Source organism: Ambystoma mexicanum, chromosome 10 (genome assembly GCF_040938575.1).
Source record: "Ambystoma mexicanum isolate Mex_15411 chromosome 10, UKY_AmexF1_1, whole genome shotgun sequence".
Classification (NCBI taxonomy): Eukaryota; Metazoa; Chordata; class Amphibia; order Caudata; family Ambystomatidae; genus Ambystoma; species Ambystoma mexicanum.
In genome coordinates, this window is record NC_090932.1 from 1203834264 (window position 1) to 1203856050 (window position 21787).

The window sequence follows — 21787 nt, forward strand, 5'->3', positions numbered from 1 at the left end:
TGTTCACATGACTACTTCACCTCCAATTCACACTTACACATGTCCATCTTGCATTCTGCTTCATGGACTTTATGTAAAATAGTATAATTTGCTTGTGTCTTCTTCAGAGGCTTGACTTACGATATGACATTATATTCCCAGACACACCACTAACATGTCTTACTTCTACACATAAGTGCCACTTTCCTGACACCAGCAAAGGACAAAGAAAGTCCTTAATGACAAGAGCATCCCAAACACCCGATGGGAAACCCTGCACTGTGTATACATGCAGGACAACCAACATTCCAGCAACATTGCCCTCCCACAGGCTCCCATGAAGTGCAATCCTCAAAATTCATGAAGCACAAGCTGGATGTCCTGTGTGCAGATGAGTAGACAAAATGTTTGAGCACCATTCACTTGCAAATGCATCTCACAGCCTCATGTGCACATCTCAAGTGTTCAGGACAGGCACACCGATGTGATCACTAATGGCATGCACACATGCCTTTTACAGCTTGTGGAAGTTGCACTACACTATGGGGGTCATTATGAGGTAGGGGGTAACCATGTTGCTATTAGTGGCATGGCTACCCCCTTACTGGTTACCGGGTTCCTTGAATGAGGAATTACTGGGGCATTCCGACCTTGGAGGGCCCGGTAATTCCCCATTCAAGAAATCTAGACCCTGAACATCCCCATTCCCATTCGAGCCCCCATAGGGCTCAATGGGAATGGGGAGGGTGCTAACAACGGGCCTGTTAGTAACAGGCCCGTTGTTAGCACCCTGGTCTGCTCGCAGGACCCGCTAAAGGCATCTGCTAAACCAGGCGTCCTTAGCGGGTTCCCACGAGCATACTCATAATGGGGTGGTAAGGGGTTGATGGCTCTGGCACCTTTACCAGTGACGTTAATCCCTTACCGCCTCACTCGTAATGACCCCCTATGTGTTTATATACATGTAAAGCGTGTGTGTAACTACTAGACCTATGTGTCACTTAGTCTAAGTATTGGGGCCCAATGATGCACCAGCCAACAGACTGGTTTGACATTTACCCATGCATTCATGATGTACTCATCGACCTCTAGGCACTCATGCCTTCTCATCCATGCCATTGTGAAATAATATGACCATGTTTCTGTACCTACCAGCAGCTCGGATGTGGGCCTGCAAGTCAAGGACAAGCATCACCGAGGTCTGACATGCAACAGTGTCACCAGATGACAGCCACGAGAATTTACATCAATACTGGGTCGCACCACCAAGGCTGCCCTAGACTTCTTCTGGCTCCGGATCCTCATGTCGTCCCTGCACTTCTTCACATCCGCTACACAATGGATTTCCACTGCCTCTGTGTTTATGGTCTCTGTGTTGAAGAAAACCCCATAGTTCCTCGCGACCTCATCACCCATTATGCCAAGTTATGTGGCTGAGAAGTTGTCAGCCCTCAGCCTCATCACCTTTGCAGTGTTTGTTGTTGTGCCTGCCATTGAACAGGGGAAGCTGGTAGTGGCAACAGATGGCATAGAGAGGAAGAGTGTTCTTGCAGGAGAAGACTCAGGTGGCCAAACAATCCAGGACAGTGCTACTGCTCAGCCACCTTAAAGAGACATCCAGGCAGCTGGAGTTGTCTTGCAGTGAGAAGGGGCAGTGGCTACAGCAGTATCAAATAAAGGAGAACAGTTAAAAGACAGGTGACATTAGGCAGCACCAAAAGGCAGAAAGTAGGACAGGCCCTCAGCCATAGGTTCTGCAAGGTGCATTTACGTGATATGCATGTGAAATTTCCATGCAGCTGTGTTTTAATTCAAGGAGGTGCATATATGGACTGCATTTCCATCACAGGATTACAGTGTACGTTTGCGCTGCTCGGACTGCACAAAGCACTATGAGTCAGAGTGGACACCCATGGAAAGAGAAGGGACCACCAAGGAAAGAAAAGGTTCATGAACGATTATATGGTCATCCTCACAGTCCTTGTAGTCCTGTATACGTTGGCTGGTAGTCCCCTTTCAGTTACAGAATGTGCCACTTGTGGCAGCAGGAGACTGATATGGTAAGTGCCTGTGGGGTGGAACATCAAACTTCCAAGCAGGTATATGAACACCTTGGAGTTTTCATCAGTAAAAACGAGGAAACGTTGGGCGCCATTCAGAGATTGCAGTTGTGAAATGTCCATCATCATTCCCTGGGCAGACTGTGAGTGACAACAGCAGCGTGGTTAGTGGCATCCATTCTGGCCATGTACAGCTTTGAATCAAAACAACCATGTAGTTGCTGCAGAGGAGCATGGCCAAGGACCCAAGCAGCATTATGTAAATCATGACAGACTAGGTGTTAAAGGGGATGTAAATCCACAATGACTTCTTATCCAATCAGGTTAGCCATCACTGCCAGCCCTCAGGGTTAGTGCCCGGTTAGAGTTCATATGATTATATATAACCTAGTTCAAATCCCATATGGGCAGAGGACTTTGCCACCCCTGGCAATCAGTTGTAAGAGGGCTGGGTGATAGTCAAGTCCTCTACCTATCTTGATTCAGGCTCCCTAGTGTGTGCACATGGGTATGGCCAGTGCACATGAGTATAGGCCATGATGAACCCTTCAATACAGCCCTCCGAAAAATCTCATTCCCAACCAACATAAATATTCTAATGACAGCAGGGGAAAGGCCATAAGGGAATACTGTGCACTCAGGCTCATTCTGGCATCCATCATTCCTGATGTTTTGCAAGCACATTGGACAGGGGTCAGGGGAGGTGCCCTCTATAATGGATCCTGAGAAGTAGCCCATTATTCATGGTGTGCTGAGATCATGCACACCTTTTACCTGTGCAAGCCTAGGCTAATTGGAGGGAGAGGGTTTTAAATCTGCAATCACTCAATTTCCAGTCTGAATGCTGTGGATTGGTTACAGTGGCCCTTCTTCCCTCTTTTTCTGGGTGATTAGCACGGTTTGCCATTTGTAAAGGGGCTGGCATATTGAGCAGTGAAACATGAAGCTGCGTTGAGTGTCTTGTGAAGCATGGGCAGTTCATATCTTGTGGACTGAGACTGCATAGAGTGGCAACGTGGAGATGAGGGTAATGTGTACTGTGGCTGAGGGATTATTGCCAGTGCCCTTGGCATGTGTGATTTAGATGTGTCATGGCAGGATCTTGACCCGCCCACCACATTCTCACTGTGCGTAGCAGGTAGGGCTCCATCATATCGGCCGAGTTTTGTATGCAGAGGTCTCTGCAAATGTGCAAATGGAGAGAAAGGCAACATTGGTTAGATTCCTTACTGTGCAAAAGTGCATGTTATGCATCTATTTTTTTTCTATGTGTGGAAAGATGTGTGTGATCATTCATACTCGCCAAGCAACAACATGTTGCCAATGGGTCCTGATGACAGGGCTGATGGAGAGGAGAATATTGGAAATGTAGCTATGGTGGGTGCATCCCAGGTAATTATCACTCACATACACGTTGGCCTGCACACTATTTCAATGCCAATGATTCTGAATCCTGTAGATCTGCTCTGTTTGTTTGAAGGGTTGTTGTGCCACATGTGAGCAGTCAATGGCTCCAAGGACCCATGGTAGATGTGCAATGGCACATAAGTCCTGGGCAACTGCTTGCCCTGCCTGCACAGTGAGGGGAATGTCAATGTTGTTTTGCATACATGTGATGAGCCCCTTATTATTGATGTTGTTCACTAAAATAACTTAGTGGCAAAAAACGGAAGGGCTACAACACCTTCATTTGTGGGTAACAGCATGCGAGCGGGCACATGGTGCTTGGTGTTAAATCATCCTCCCCCTCCCTCCCCATGTCCAGAGTGCTATGTGCAGGGATTCTCTAGGTGCCATACACTATCCTCACCTGCCATTCCATATAAAGTGTGTAGTATGCAGTGATTATATCAAATACAACACAACTAATGAAAAAATAACAAAGGGTTGCGAGGGGGAATATTGGTTTTGGGGTGAGGGGAAAGGATTATTATTTAAAAAAAAGAGGGGGCTTTAAGGGGAACCTCCCAAAACAACGAAAAATTAATTTGTTATTTTGGAATTCGTTATTATTTCATTCGTTATAATTGCATGTAACCAGTGGTATGGTTGTGGAAGTTCCTGAGCCACCTCCTCCTCCTCCTGGCATTGTGCGCTATCAGAAGTGCAAGCAGTGTATGATTGTTCATTGTCGGGAGGTTTGACTATGCTTGCACCGCAAATTTGTACGTTGTCCCTTCTCCTGATAATGTTAAGGGCGTTTGAGTTTTTGCATGAAAGTGTTATATTTATTAGGTTGGTTTTGCACTTTTGTGGGTGTGTTTGGAAGTTTGGCGAGTGCCTCCATACTCACACTCATGCATTCCCCTTTCTCTTGCTATAATGAGGCTCATGAATATTCCACCCCATTCCATTCTGTGCCCTTGCGTTGCCTTTGCGCTAAGGCGGTGCTAATGCGGCAGTACACAGTGCACAAGGGAAGCTGTGTCAGCTCAAAGGGCCTTTTCGTGAATTACACTTAGACGTAGCGCTATCTGCAAATTCCATGTTTTCAGTGCAAAGTGACATTCATGCCAATAAACATTTTGTGATTCAGGTCCTATATTATGTTATAAGGCCCGAGGGTTTTTACTGAAACTTGGCTTCTTCTAGATCAGGGGCCTGCAACTTTTGACTGTCCAGATGTTTTGGATTACAACCCCCATCAGTCCTAGCCATCATAGTCAATGGTGAGGAATCATGGGAGTTATGGTCCAACACATATGGAGAGCCAAATGTTGCAGGCCCCTGTTCTAGATCTTCAACACACATTCAAAGTCCACTTACTAGCTTTTGTCAAAATGTGTTTTCAGTTACCTAGTCAAAACCATACAAAATCTCCTTTTTTCCCCTCAAATGCTGAAACGGATTAAAAAACTCTATTTAGTTGATAGAATATCAATTTATACATTTAACTGAGGATGTCGTTCATAACTTTCTGTTTTCTGGCTTTAATCGTGAGAGGAGAAATTATGCTACTAAAAATACCAATTAAGGATGCAGCAAAACATCACGAGCCATTTTCATTGGTTTTATATGGGTTTTTTCATATCACATTTTAAAATAAAACGGTATCTTTCCCGCTGCCTACAGCCAAGTACTTGGCAACGTATTCAGTATTCGGCCTAAGAGTAAGCAGGCTATTTCATACATACCTGGGGAAGGTCAATCCACAGTGTGTTATGGTAATTGTAGGACGCTGCTTCTGCCACTCTAACATATAGCAACAGGTGGTAGCAAACAGATGGGGTTGGAGAGGAAACAGCTGCAGAAGATGAAGCTGTGTGGTCTGCTAATTGCAACTGTGGACAGTAATCGTTCTATATGTTTTTTTTTACTTCTTTTTTATTATTTTCATCATAATAAGCCAAGGGAGCAGAAGGTAATAACGGCTATCAAGGATGAGGGGGGCAAGAGACTTACCCGGGCCGAAGAGATAAAGAGGAGACTAGTTGAATTTTATGAAGCCTTGTACTCTTCACAGGGCCCATGCCCGCTGCCGCAGAAAGAGTTCTTGGAACACTTGCCTCTTCCACGATTATCTAGGGAGGAAGGTGAAGAGCTGGTCCGACCTATCACGGAGGATGAGGTTAGGGCTACCATAGTGTCACTCCCCCATAACAAAGCTCCTGGACCCGATGGCTACCCGGCCTCCTTTTATAAAACCTACTCACACCTTCGGGTTCTATATGTTTGAGTGAGGTATGCAGGTAACACATTACACAGGGAGCCATTTTACAAAAAAACTGTTAATTGCATGCAGGGAATCACCAACGTTAGGATTCAGGTGCAGTTGAGTCCTCTGCATAACATTTTCTACTTTTGTCCAAACAGAGTGCTGACCCCTGCTTTAACTGTTAACATCATTCAATATGTGTTGTACATGTTATTCTGAGTACAACAACAACATGCGATTAGTATTTAAACCATCACTCTCTCAATCTTGAGGCTCCTCATCTCCAACCTCGCTTGTGTGTCCCTTTGTCTCACCTCTTCTCACTCACAATCTCAAGCACACTCTCATTTCTTCTTTTCTTCATCCTGATATTACATTTATTACATTAACATGTATTCATGTTATGAAATATGCCTTTGGACAGATACCCATTTTGTGTACATTTATGTACATACATGCAATGAAAAATCACACATAACCATGCTGAAAGAGAAGCACAGATTCTGCAATTTCAGAGGACACCAAGAACTCACAGAATACCAAGGTGATGTTTAGCAATCTCGTTAGGCACATGTTGGCATTATTCTACTTTATGATTGTATTATAAACCAGTGCCTTCAATAGATCAGTTTGCCTTTAGACTGCAGGAGACGAATTCAAAACCCAGTTGGTTGAATCCTTGTGTTAAAATATTGTAATTCATAACTTGACTGCTAGGAGTGGTTATGTGTGGTGATATTATCTTGAAGTACTATATAACATTCATGTAGTAAGTACAATAGGTAGAAAGAGATTAATTTAACCACATCACTTTGGTGGGCCACAACCATGCTTTCATTCATTATGCGCCTATCCTTTTCTTACTTTCTCGAAATTCCTCCACCCCTCCATGCCAACTATATCTTTTTTTATTTTATTGGAGAAATCTTCACAGTTGGCGTTTACATACCATAATAAAGGTGTGGTACACCCAGTGCTGGGAAGGCTGCACATGCCTGTGTTACAGTCCTAATGGATTGACATGGAACATGCTTACATTGAATGCCGGAGAGAGAGTAGAATAATCATAGTGTAAGCTGGCACAGTAGTTATGGTGGATGGTTCATAAACCTTCTACTATGCCCTGTTCCCAAAGTGCTTACATTCTGCATTAGTGACTGTTCAAGTGTATCTCTGTATCATATTCGTATTGTTCTCATCCTTGGATGTTAGCACCTAGCATAATAATATGATTTCGTGATACATTGTACATAATTGCAACTTACTTTGCTAATAACAACAGTAACACTGTTACTAATATGAAAATAACAAGCATTATAACAGATTTTGGCAAATTATTGTAAAGTCGAGCACTTCATTTTCCAATCTTTGTCACATAGTTGAAGAAAGAGGTTCATCAGCGAAACATGCTTTCCGGGCTTCAAAAGTGTTTGATCAAATAAAGGGCAACTCAGTGAACAATTATTAAACCCTGTATATAATCCCCTTCTAGTAAACACTGAAAACTGTTCCAATATGCATGCAAATAGAACATGTACAAACTCCTTCCACGAATCACAGGATCCTGCCAACCAAATGTCTGAAACCAAGTCATTAAGTCAAATATCCCCCTGATTTAAGTGTGTGCAGTAATGTCATTGAGCTGCATCAACACCTGCACGGATGTGTGCAATGGAAATGAAACATCCCAAGGCTGAACATACCGTCTGTGGGCAGATTACAGGACCTTTTCATCAGTGAAAGTACATTTTTCTAAATGGTATTAGCACTAGGGCAAAGTTTGTATAAGGCACAGCCCTGTTTTTTCAATGCATTTTTGCAACACAGTCATGTTTGTCCCAGCACTAATACCGATTGGTATTAGCACTAGGGGCAACTTTTCCCTGGTGCAAGAATGTATTGAAAACGTTGGTTTTTACCCTATGTGAAAGATTTCTACAGTGCCAAATGCATTGAAAAAAATGGTTATACCCTATGTCAAAGTTTCCCCTAGTGCTAGTATTGTTCAAAGTAACACTTGAAGCGGTGCCACGTTCCTGTACTCTAGTCCCTGGAATGCATATGCTGTTTAAGAACAAAGAGGTCCTACTTTGAATCTAAAATTGATATTGGAATATATCAGTCCATAAATGCTTCCAACACCCCTTTGTTTGTTGCAGTTGATTACCTGTAGGCTGGAGAGCTTCAGTAAAATGTAACATCCTGACTATGTATCAAGGTGTACATTTATGCAAAAACAAGGGAATATGACTACATTCTAGAGCTGTCATTTGGCCTGCTGTTGTAAACCAGCTGATGGAGCTCTGTGTATCACCACACAAGTCACAGGTGCACAGAATTAAAATGTCAGTCAAGTCATGAAGAGGCACAGCCTCCCATTTTACCCTCCCTTCCAGGCATTGATAACCGGAATGAAAAGCAATATCAGAGTGAATTCATTTTATGAACATACAACCCTGCTAGGCAAATAGCAGCCATCATACTTTTGGCACAGCTTAGAATAACTTAAGGAACCACATACACAGCCTACATCTACCAAGTGATAACCATGCAATGATCATGCGTCGCAAGGATCACCTACCTGCAGCCAGACATTTTAGAACAACACTTTGAGAAGGACATAGATAAGGTCGAAACACGTGTTGGCAAGTGGGCATTTGGAATTTAATAACCCGTTCACGGTGTTTTTTCTTTGTTGGAATAAACAATTTCACAGATTGAAATAAGGATTCATTTGTATTCATTGGACATATTATAAAACACTGAAACTGCCAGTTCGCATCAAGCTTCCAATTCAACAAAGAGCCACAGGGCTGTGACTGACCGGTGCAAGCTCTAGTGGGAGGAGCCATGTTTCTCTTTATTTAATGGTTTTAGGTTGTAGGGATACCTATAGGCACCTGCCGGAGCTGCAGTCCCCACATGATAAATATTTGCTCCTTAGCGCAGCAGAACCCAGTTTAGCCCAGAACCTTCCGATTTATAAGGTTTTCAGTCCTGTAGTTACCAGGCGGGGAGCGATCAGCTTTTTTTTAAAATCGGCACAATTTCAGCAGTTCACAGCTATTTGGTACATCTTTTGTTGAAAATAAACTGTTAAAAAAAACAAATAAATTGTTAAAAAAAAAGCAAGTTCAAATTGGGAGCGAAACCGCAGACTCATCCTTAAAGAAATCGATCTGAATTGTATTTGGACCCTGGGCTTTGCCACTTTTCTGTCATTCGAGAGCCTTCCGAACCTAACATTTTATTGGGCTCCCAGTAATAATACAACTTTGCGATTAGAGTCTGATATGTGGGATGATTATTCGGAAATTGTATGCCAAAGATGTTTGCAAATGTATTGCTTCTACATTGTGCACACATATATCTATGTTTTCCAGTTTGTGCTCAGAAAAATCACCCTGATCGGTAGTTCCTCCGCATACAGAGTATTTTGCAAGTTTCTACATGAAGTAATCGGAACTACACGGTTTAAATCCATGCTACTTTTGGAATGACGAGATAAGTGAGAACTTAAATTTAGGAGCACGAGTGCATACGGTTAATTAAGTTACAGTGTTATTGAGACACATGTAGATACATTAAATTAGATGACCACTGTTTTTAGTTTCTTCTTTTTTACAAATGATGATAAAAAAAAAATTGCATTCTCCATTTGTACGCTGTAAAAATTCAGGACTGTTGCTCTTAACCTTTCAATGACGAAATAGTGCCATTCACAAGCATTTCATATTCAAATATGATTTGCATTTTACAATCAGGGAAATAAAAATGACCTACATTCACATCCACCAGTTTCAATGCTCTCGTGAAACCTTATCAGAAGCACGGGTATGTCTGCTAAAGACTCTTGCAATGCAGCATTTTCTGAACTGTTTGCCGCCAGGCCCCAGTGTGTTTCACAAAAGTAATGCAGTGGCGGTAGACATTACCTTCATTGTACAGTAATAATCCCTCATCCCAATCCTATCCTGGACCCCTTCTAATGCTTTACTAAGAAAGCAATTTACTCTGTACATTTACTGCATTAGCAATAATGCTTCCACTTGTTTTGCTTTCTCTTCTAATATTGCAGGGAGAATCAGAAGTAGGCCAACTGAGCTTTCCAAAAAAATGTTGGTGGAAAAAAACCAATCTTAAGAGGACTTTTTGACAGGGGCTTCTATTTTGATGAGTAGGCAGCTGCCTGCCAGGACATGCTTTTCCCTGGGGATGGACAGAACTGTTCTGGTCCCGAGTAAAAGAGAGCCGTGCAACTCTCATACTCAGCTCCCTCCAATCACTGGTTTTAAATCCAGTATTGCTTGCTCACCCCTTCGTCATTTTGAGGGTTATACACTCAGGATAGGCCATTTGGGTAGTAATAAAATCTGACAGTGCTCGGCAAGATGAATTATATAAAAAAAATGTTTTTGCATATGGTGTTATAAAAGCCACAGTGTTGAGAATCATCTGTTTTTCTTTTTCCTTTTTTAGCTTTTTTTAAAAGTACTTTCAAGAAAAACAAGGAGGACACAAATTCGCATTAGTGCTCACAGTGAAGATCAAGGCACAATAAACCTTACATAAAGAACTTGCTTAGCAACTGCTATGTTCGCCCTCCAGTAATGAAAATGGGAGAAGAATCAAGGTGCACGGACAGCCAAATGAAAATTGTAATGGGTGTACATCCACGGAGTGTACACACTGTAATATTCTGAGGCTTACCATCACAGAGCTTTTCCTTGCAAAATGAATTTGCTGGGGAAAATCTGCAAAATTGAGCACTCGCAGCATGGAGCACCTCTGCACTGGTGTGGGATCCCTCCACACTTGTTCCGTCGGACCGCATTTTAAGCAGTGCAGCATGGATACTAAATCCCCCAGGCAGTGATCAGTTTGGTGGACTGTGCCCGGTTTGACTGCTCTAGCAAAAATTGTGTACAATCAACTAAAAAGATTGCCATAAGCGTTTGTATGGTAAAGACCCTACTAGGTTCTCTGCATGCAGGCAGTGAAAGTACTCAACAGAGGTTTTCCCACACAAATGCCATGATTTACTGAGCCATTTCCGCCCTGTGTGAAAGTTTCATGCAGACTGTGAGCGTATGCTGACTATGCACACTAAAATGATTCTATTTTAATTGATGCATGCAAAGAAAACTAGGGCATTGCAACAATGTATAAGAAAGGAGGGTGTTCCTGCTGGACAACTTTAAATGGTTCAACATCTTTGAAATGACTGTGAGGAATCGTAATCTGGCAAGGATGTAGGAACCCTGGTTCTTATTGATTTTTATTAATTTAAACAATTATGAGGTTAATTCAATTTTTGAAAGGGATACCTGCTGATCAGCTTCCCGTCTGATATGCTGCATTCCAAAAGCATAGTGTATACCTACCTGCTGCATTCGTTTCCTGATCTATAGTGCCTGCTCTACCAGTGCCACAAGAAATGTTCAGAGGACACAAGAGCTCATTTGATAGCTGCAGTGACAACCACGTCTCTGCAGCACAGGGGCTACAGTTGAGGCATAAACCCCTGCACCCAAAACCCTATAATCATGAGTTTAACGTCATGGTGGCAAATACATCATTAAATATATAAGACATACCTCAGTTATGGTATGGTGGGTGGTGTTCCTCGAAACTATTACAGACATAACAATTTAATTTCACAAATGTGTCACCCCTTTGAACCCAGCTCAGCTGTGAAAGGATTATGTTTATTCTTCCCAGACAAGCCAGTCATTGCTACTGTAGCCTTAGGGCCTTTGTTCCTTTCTGAGGGCATGTAACATCTTCCCTAGAGAGTCAGCCACTCATCAGGAAGCTGTCCTAGAAAAAGAAATCAAAGGGCATGCCCATTAACAGCAAGAGTAGCCTCACACAAGGGTGCTGCATATTTAAAGGCATTTGATTCGATTGAGAAGCGAAGGGGGTGGAGTTAGTGTAGACAGAGGGATCCCTTTACAACTGGAGGAAGGTTCTGCCATCATGTTACTTTCTGCCTGTATCTTTCCTTCCTGTCCCCTCCACTTCCTGTAGCTCAACACACTTTGGGTGTGATGTCAGAAGGCAATGTCACTTGCTCTAAGAACAGGGATTGGACCCCTAAAGAAGGCTAGCTTTAGTCCAATTGTCTGTGGGTTTTTGCCTTTTAAACCAAGCAGTCTCCCATTCCTCCTTGAATTCACTTTTGGACAAACACATAAGGAATAATTCATTGGACCTCTTTTGGGAGAGTTGATCTTTCTTAAGTCCCCCACCAGTAAGGTGAACATTGAGTGTTTAAGGCAGAGGGAAGCTCTGCCCCCTAACCATCCCAAGGGACTTGCTGGGGTGAACTGCTTTTGGGACAAGCCCTGCCTCCCGGCCAGCTACAACCGTACTCAGGACCTAACCATGTTAAAGGACCCTACAGTTGTGTGTCAGCCTCCAGCATGCTTGGAAGCCTGAGAACAAGGGCAAAATCTATCCTTGAGCCCCTAAATTGAGACTCATAGTATCCTGAGAGTCTCAAACCAAAAGACCCACAGGTGTTGGCACTCAACCGGTCTCTTCAAACCAGCGTGTTTGCACCTTGAATCAGCTCTACGCTGCACGGTGCCTCACAGAGCCAGTCAACTGCTCATCTCAAATCATTTGCTTATCACGAGACCCCATATCGAACTGCTGGAGTGTCACTCACCGACTCTAACCAGCTGTTACACAAATAACTTGACTCAGCTCGGCCACGAACTACCGCTTCTTCGAACCCCACACCAGAGCATCACGATCACTGCTTCGAACTGCCACTGAATCGAACCATGAGAGCATCACTCGTGGGCCCTACCAAGAGATTACAGCATCGACTCAAACTGACTCTGCTTTCCACCCATCCTTGTGAGTGCTACAACCTGCATTGCTCGAACGCCACCTTCAAAACCGTTCTGAGCTCCAGATTCGCCCCAGCTCGACTTGTAACCATAACGTCCCTTTAACAATGTTTTTTCACTGAAATAAATAAATATATATATATATATGTGTGTGTGTGTGTGTGTGTGTGTATATGTGTGTCTGTGAGTCCTTGTCATACACTGGTTCATGGAAAGGGCATCAACAATTGTCCAAATCTTAAAAAGGTGACAAGGTGCAATGATTCAATTATCACCCAATATCTTGATTGCATTCTCTAGCTAAATCATTTGGCAAGGTATTTCTGAACAGGACAATTGAGTGGCATAAGAAAACAACATGACATTTCAACTGCAAGCAGGATTTGGTTCTATCGACCAAGTAATCAAGCTGTATTAATGAACCCTAAAATATGTTTTTCTCAGAGGCCATACTCGTTTATTTAGTTCTTTATAGACCATCAAATTTTGTGGCAAAAAGACCCAAGGCCGTGGGCCAATACCGCCCCAGGTAATGCCCCCAGGCCTGTAGTTACAGGCCAGAGCATAGCAAGGGCCTTAACGAAGGGCATTACCGTGGCCAGTATTGGCCCGCCGCCGAGGGTCTTATAGCCATTAGTACCCCGGCCCGTTAGACCATGGTACTAATGCCATTTTTTTCTGTTTCGAAACGCTGCTGCGTTTCGATACAGAACAAAAAAAAAGTTGAAAAAAATGGCCGCCAGGAAATAGAAAACGTAGTCTGTTTTACCTTTCCATGGCGGCCATCGGGAGCGGATACGCTGGGAACTGAAGTCTTTCCAGCACATTCGTTCCCAAAAAAGGAAGAAAAAAGAAGGTAAGTGGGGTTGGGAGGGTGGGGAGGGTGAGGAGGGGCTTGTTTGCGGGGAGGATGGTGGAGGAAAAAAACAACAAAGGCAGCCTCCAGTCATGGGGAGGCTCTGAGCAGGGATTGCCCTGTTTCGAACCTTCTCATTGACTAAGGCTGCCACGCCCCTCGCCGGGAACAGAGTACCCAGCACGCACTAACGTACATGGGAATACTGTGTGGTATGGCTCGGAAAAGAGCCAATCCACACGTTGTATTCCCGGTGCGCAGCGCGTTCCGGGTACTAATGTTTGATACAGTTAGCAAACAAAATTATGGTCATCCCTTGGTGACAAGGATTTTCCACTACACATTTTAACTTAAGTTCAATAGATATAGCTTCACCCAAGATGGGGCCCTGGCCACAAACAATCTAAAACCTTTCCTGTACCAAGAGGAGACCTTCAAGAATGTGTTTGGGCCCCTGCACTTTTTCTTATCTATCCATGATATACATGATATTGTTGATACTCTGTTCCTGATTTACGGATGCATGTTTCAAAAAGAAAATCCCATTGAGAAATGATCTGCATATCAGACACTCTGTCCCTTATGGATGCAGATGTAACATCACTAGAGGCCACAAAACATGGTTGTTTTTTTATATGTGGATGACACTGCACGTACGCTGACACTTGCAGACTCCTACTGTCCTCCAAAATCCTCTTAAAAAATTCAATGACACATGTCTGTAATAAACAAAAACAAATTAATCTCTAGTTATCCCAAAGGTGCACCCAAATTCCAGAATGTATTGCAGGCTATCCCAGTGGAGACAGTCAGTGCTTTTGACTTCCTAGGGGTTCCCCTCAGTGGGAGCGGCTCTAAGGGTCCACAGACATGAAAATTGTACAATAATGATGGAAAGACATGGAGAATTGTTATGTTGTTTCCCAAGAGTTATTGAGGAAAGAGCTACAGTCCCAGCATTGGATGTATATCAGGCCAGAGCCAAAGGGGAAGCCCTGTGTGGCACTGAGCTGTGGGGGAATCAAAGGATGGCCGATTTGCCTTTAACAGAAAACTCCATAATTCAGCAACCTTTCAGCATCCCTTATAACCCTCCCCAAAAATCCTTACACCTAGAACTGAGCCTAACTTGCATGACAAATTACACTTCTTATAGAGCCATATTGTATTGGGTTAGATACTGAAGCACACACGAATTAGACATCATTTGTGAGGCGAAATTCCATGGAGTCTGGGTCATAAGAACTCACTACTGTCACCTAGGGCCTTGAGACTGGTAGTCAACCCCCTCATTGCTATAGAAATCCTTTGAGCTTTTCCACAGTGACTTTTGCAAGAATCCGTGTGACAGATCTGCTTATAATAGACAGAACTATTACCAAGCTAGGCATGGACCTCTAAAAGTATTGCTCTTGTTACTAAAGTACATCTAGCCTATGTTAGACTTATGCATGTATTGTTTAATCGTCCCCACTCTTTAGCATTTGCAGTGTATATTGCTTACGAAACTATTTTGTCATTTAAAGTGGTAGGTAGCCCATTTCGCTTTTACCAAACTGTGGTTTACATATGTTTTTTAGTAGCTTACCTGGGCAGGTGCAAAATATACAGTCTGGCTTAAGGGGTACGATAATTGTTGGGAATGACGTTGATGTGTGACGACCCAGTATCACATGGTCTGTTTTCTAAGATGGTGGTCAGAGACACCTTCGGCAATTGGCCATGACTTCGTGTATAGATTTATGCTGTAAAGGCAGGTTGGCCAAACACTAGATTGTGCACACCAATGCGGGTTTGAAGTGTACAGGAACAAACGTGAACAGTTTCAAGCCAAAGTTGTATACATTGTTATTCGGAATATTACCTGGGCATCTTTCACTTCAGTATGGAAGTGAGACGCTGATAAGTGTTGTTTGTTTTGCCTCAAGGCTAAGGAGGATGTTTCACACGTGTTAGCATTTTGTCCATTGTATTATTCTATTAGAAAACAGTGTTTGAAGTCTATGTTGAGTAACTTAAGCATGACACTTCTGGGATATCCACCTGCACTTTGTAGATGTATTAGTTTGTATTCAATCAAATGTACAGTACTTAATTACGTAAGCAAAGCTTGGCAGAAAAGGGTCAAGAGTTAGACAGGTATAACCTGTTTGTAGATGTTATGACTTTAACAACATTGCAAGATAATTCATTGCAATGATGCTAAACAAGTGTGTGATTTGTGTTGTCATGCATGCTTTGCTATGATATATTATGAGCGTTTATGGGATTCACTCCAAAGTAAAGTGCTTACACATGGTTTGACGCCCGTGGGCTTAAGCGCTTTATAAATAAATACATCAATAAATAAATAAATAAATGGTGTACATGCTTTCATCAAGACCAAGAATAACTTTGGTACTTTGTCAGGCAGTTTCTCACAAAATAACTATATATCTATTTGCAATGTTATATATTCAAAATGTGAACATTCATCAAGTGGTTGCTTGGTGAGTAAGTTTCAGAGTTCAATTTGTAAAGGTTACATTGAAATGTAAGTAAGAGTGGGTGACATGTCTATCTCGCATTTCGTTCTCATCTGAGACAACTAGTATCATAACAATTCTAAAGCATATAGACTATCAGAAGTAGAAGAAAACAGATTTAGTGATACATTGTGCTTTGCAAAGTGGAGGCAGTGTTTCCTCTTAATTGCTCACCTCTATGTCGCTTCTTTCTGCAATGCGGGGGGTATCATGCCCTTTAATGCCACACTTATTTTGTTTCAACTGGGCTTCATTGACATCATATTCCTAAAACAAAGAAGTAATACCAATTTAGATATACTCAGGGAAGATATTCCAAGGTGATAATATTGCATTGTTAATGAATCAGCCATTCCTAACAAAATGATCAATTCTAGGGTATTAATGATGCGCAATAGCTATTTAAATAATAGTATTTAGGTTGTCTCCTAAAGCCTAGTGGAGACATCATCATTTACATGTAACGGGTCATAAAATCACTACATTACACTACATTGCAAGCCCTCTGTAATAGCTTGTGACAGGAAGGTCCAGAGGTCCCAATGCCAGACATGTCTGAAAAAAGATCTACTGGAATAGAAGGCAACTTCCTATTACGAGTTTACGATTGCCTTCATCATGTGCACTTTCTGCCCAGGGCTGCTAGATAGGTACACTGCCTACACTGAGAAGAAAAAAGTGATGCTCCCTTTGGAGCCTGTGCTTTTCAGGAGCTATGGGCTTTTTGTATATATATATATATGTTTATGTATATTTTAGACATGTATTAGCATACCTGAAAGCCAGGACGTTGTTGTGCATAGCAGTGATCAGAAAATGCAGTACAAACAACATCTCTACAACAATTGTGAGTGCACTACGAGAACACCTCAGGGAATCCAGCTGGAGATACTGTGACATACCTTGCACTAGTGATTTCTTCTAGGACATTCTGTGCCCCGAGCTTGAAAGAACTTAGTTCTCAGTGCAAAAGTACATTTTCCCACAGTAAGCAATTTCTTCTGTGAGGCAACTTTAAAACTCAAATTAATAAATAGCAGTAACCCATTCAGGACTCAAGGTCACGTGTTGGCATTTTCTTTAACATTATTCCATTCCTAGGCACTTGAAGGGCACATCGGTTATAAGGTTCAAGCCCTAAATGCAACTTGACTCTCCGAGACAATTCATATTACTTTTAAATCATTTGTATGTATGAATGATCCTGTACTATTTACATTTTTAGCAGTTGATTCACAAAGAGTTTTCCATTAGTAACGTGGACTTACTCTAGAAAAAAAAAATTCTTTTGACAATAAATTTACTGCTGACGTACCACAAGTAAATCAGGATTAAACTCATAATACCTTCCGTGTGCCCTCATTAAGAGCAAGTTTCAGGCAAGTCAGAGTAGCTCCACCTGGTTGCATGCACATTCGTTCCTGCATATTACCTATACTACCCCAATTTTACCTCCCCACACCCTTGCAATGATACCTTACCAACTGCTCCCATTCATGTTCACATCCCCATATGACCAAATAAGTGCATTGTACATTCCTGAATAAAGCTCCTCCATAAACAAGCACAAAGAAGAAATCAATAGGAAGAAAAGCGCAAAGATTCTCACATCCCACAGCACCTCCTCACTCCTCAACCCAAACACCATTTACAGCAATCAACTGCCTGAATGTCTACTAAACATTGAACTGTCCAAACTGTGAACATGTCACTTGCTAACACTACTCAGTGATCATCTACATACAGTGGTCATGATGCACTGATATATACCTACATGGTGCCATGAAGCATGGGCACATGTCCCGCAGGAACATTTCAATTACCAGAGTGACCCACAGAGTATTGCATACAACCATGTGACACCCATACCACAGACCTTGGAATATGGAGATCATATGCCAAACAGAAAGAGACATGCAAACTAAACCACTCAGGCACACATGCAACAGTAAGCAAACACCTTCACCATATGGTACAATAACACTTCAATGTCATGGGCTATCATATGCAAAGTAAGAAATGTGTTAGAAGAGCATACACAAAAAGAAAAATAAGAACATATGTACAAAAATATTCTGAAGAATATCAAAAGAAAAGTAAGCCTAACCATCCCAAATAATACATAAACCCTCACAACTATATACAGAAATCAAAGGTCCATGTCCAATTCCACAGGTTCCAAAGCACGGGTCAAGGACAACTTTCCTTCCACACCCCATGTGGAGGGTCTCCAGGGCCTGCCTCATCCTCACCTCAATGCCTTGGGCAGCACTGAGGGACTCCTCCATGATTGAAGCCCTAGTACAGGCCACAGTGTCCTGGGCCTCTGCTCTGGCCCTGGTAATGGCAACTTCACTTGCTGCAGCCCGTGCAGCCTGACTCTCCTCCTCCTGCTCACTCATTTGTTCCAACATAACTGTCTCCTATGTGCGGACCCTTGACCTGACCTCCAGCCTTGCATGGGTTATGTTCCTGATATGTTGCACCCTCCTATCTGCCTTGATGCCAATGTCATTTTGTTTTCTGGTGCAGCAACTCTCACTGTCTTGCAATCCATCTCATCCACTGGTTTACCCTCCCCAAAGATTATCAGCTGTGGAGACAACACCTCATGCTGGCACTGTCCTGTAATGACTCTTCAGCCAACACAGTCTGTTCACCACTGGGCACCATGGCAGGCTTAGAGGCCTGCACCTCCACCTGCAGTCCAATCATGGATGCTACCTCATCTATCTCTGTATGGACTTCCACCTCCACCAGAAACAAAGGCAAATCCGGAGGATACTAGCCTTTAAGTATGCGCGTGATGCTGGGTTATTGTGAGCCATTGTATGAACATTGTAGCGTGTGTGCGTACATGTTGAGGTGCAAGAATGTGGTTGTCTATTCTTTTGCAAGTGATGATTCCCAGAGGAAGATCATGCTGGACTATCTACCAACACAGGCCATCTAGGTGTGTCTTTTGCATATCCCCAGTGCTTGCAGGTAATAGTGAGCAGACCTGACAACTTCTCATCCTCAGAGAATGTGGCTACTAATGTGGATGACATGTTTCAGGAACTCGCGCATGGGATCAAACTCACAAGAAAGGATTGAACAGTTCCTCTATGTCAGAGGCTGGGTCAGACGAAGAGCCACCTTGCCCATGTCTGGTGTGACCATGGAACAACAGCCATCACCTGCTAATACTGTTAGGTCAAGAGGGGCACAATGTTAGGTAAGATGGAAATGTGTCTTGCTCTGCTGTGTCCAAAGCTGCAGAGCCTGCATCTGGGTCTGTACCATTGCCAACAACATCAATGGAACCAGCAGTACAGGGTGGGACCAGCACATCTGGTACAGGACTTCATCCACTGAATGTTGGTTCATTACAACAGGGCAGACCATTTTCATTATGACTGGCTAGGCCTTGCACACTCAGAGGCTGCCTGGCTGCCAGAATATCTAAGTGGGATGAGGTGTTGCTGCATGTGTGGGGCAGACAGGGAAAGGTCCTGCAGGAGTTATATCAGAATATGAGCCAGATGGGTGTTGGGATGCACGTGCATGGCCCCAGCCAGGCAATAAGGTTCAGGTTGAGGAAAACATAATAGAAAGCAATCTGTCGGTCACCGCCGACCCGGAAGAGCAACGTCTTGTAGGTTTGGATAAAAGCAACAAATCATTCATTTTTATGCTTGACATAGGTGAAACAAAATCATGCATACAGAAATGGTGCTTCCCCTTTAAGGTAAAGGAATGGAAATGCAGGGATTCTCTAGGGCAATACATCCATGACACTATTGACATTGCTCGCAGACAAAGTGTACAAAGTAGACAAGGAGAAAATGCAATATTGCCAGAAGGAGGTTGTATATTTGGGTCAAATAATATCATCAGCAGGGATTAGAGTAACTCCTGAAAGAGCTTCTGCAGTGCACATTACACCACATCCTACTGCAGTTGGAGAGAGGCAACAATTCCTGGGTTTGTGTAGCTCCTGTTAGAACTTGGATTTTTGACTATTCTAGTTACACAAATCCTCTCCTGCAGGGACTCAAAGAAGCACAGAAAAGGAAGGCGTCACTGCCATTGACTGCAGAAATGGTCCCTTGTTTTGCAGAATTGAAAAATGCGATATGTAATGCCCCAGTATTAGTCCCCCATGATTACAAAAAGGAATTGTATCTATTCTCACATTTGAATAGACTGGTGGCGACTGCCATATTGGCTCAGCAATCATCCTTGGGACACAAGCCCCTAGCATATTACAGTTGTAATTAAGACTCAGTGATGCAAGGTCAATACCCTTGTATACAGGCATTGGCCGTAGCTAGCTTTGCTATTAAGAACAGTTTAACCATAACTATGGGGTGCTCAGTTACATTTTACGTAGAGAATGCTGTGTTCGCAATATTGGGATGATCTAAATCCACATTAACCACATAAAGGTCCTCTGCCTATGTAGTAATTATATGCAGCCCATCCATTCAAATTGTAAAATGCTGCACAGTGAGCCCTGCTATGCTTATTGCTATGCCCATTGAGGAGGGGGAGGAGGTGCATTATTGTGTGACCTATGAAAGCTTCGAAGATGATTTAGTGGAGGAATGGGATGATGCACTGGAGGAGGGGGAAGTCCTTTTTGTTGATGACTCATCAATAGTAGATCAGGAGACTGGCCAGTAACACACATGGTCAGCAGAGATGTGTCTTGCAGATGTGGAATATGAGATTATTGTTCAGAAAAGATTACCAACACATTAACTGCTCAAGCAGCAGAACTGATTGCCTTAAGTGATGCTGCAGAAGCATCTCAGGGGAGTTGGATTACTGTTTACTCTAATTCAGCATACGTGACCACCACAGTACATTCAGTGTTGTCTAGGTGGAAAAGGGGGGGTTTGCAGGTCCAAAGGTACCCATGTGCAACAAGTGGCCTTATTGGAAAGACTAATTTTATGCATGTCCCTCCATGGTAACAGTAGGTAAATTCTCAGCCCACACTTAAAATACAGATGAAATTTCACTTTGCAATGATGTCACAGACAGGGCTGCAGTGTATCTAAAAGACCCAGATGTTGCTGCATATCCTGAGGTGGCAAATCAACAAGCTGCAGTTAATAATTGCATACACGGCAGTACCAATTACACAAAATAATTAAGTTGCAGGGACAAGCACCCAAAGAGAAAAAAGATGTATGCATGAAGAGGGGCTGCTTGCAGTCTCCGACTGACATGATTTCGAGACAAAATATTACAGGTATGGTGGTAATGCCACAGGAGTTGCTAATGGTTGCTTTTGAGCACCTGCACTGCCCAACGGTAGTGTAGATTTGGCCAATCGGTCAGGGGACTATAGAGGAGATTAGAGTGTTCTATAGGTGGTAGACAATGAGGGTGGTGAAATTATGTCGTATTCATTATTATGCATAGTATTGTTAATTTTCATTTTTCCGCTCGATAAGGTGCACAATCTTGAGATAAGAGGAGCTCCATGTCAGTTCAGTTCTAGGGGACTGCCTGAGACCCTTTTTTGCATGTAATAAACCATGTTTTCCCTTGCAAAGCGATGCAGTGATTATTTTGGTTGTTTTTATTTTCAGTTTTTTTGACGTCACCTTTTCATGGGCAATGCAGTAGTTGCAGGAATTGGGGATCTTCAGCAGGAGATGTGCACATTGGCACTGAGGGAAAGCATGCACTGGGACATGGTGTAATTTGTGGGTTTTTGCATGCCTCTCTGTTAATCGTAATCCGGCGGAATGGGTTTAACGGGTCAGCATCCATTAGCGGCACCCGTTAACCCATTCCACCAAGATTGTAATGAGGCCCATGGTGGTGGTATTGCTGGTGATTGGATTTGGATTATG

General features: G+C 42.9%; 1 protein-coding gene across 2 annotated transcripts in view; it reads right to left on the reverse strand.

The window, feature by feature from the left end:
• Positions 1-21787, reverse strand: part of LOC138492177 (reticulon-4 receptor-like) — a 1313617-nt gene that overhangs the window by 951998 nt on the left and 339832 nt on the right. For both annotated transcript variants that reach the window (XM_069619197.1, XM_069619196.1), the window contains exon 2: positions 16110-16202. The gene's annotated coding sequence lies outside the window, so the exon portion shown is untranslated. The remainder of the gene's footprint in view (positions 1-16109; positions 16203-21787) is intronic.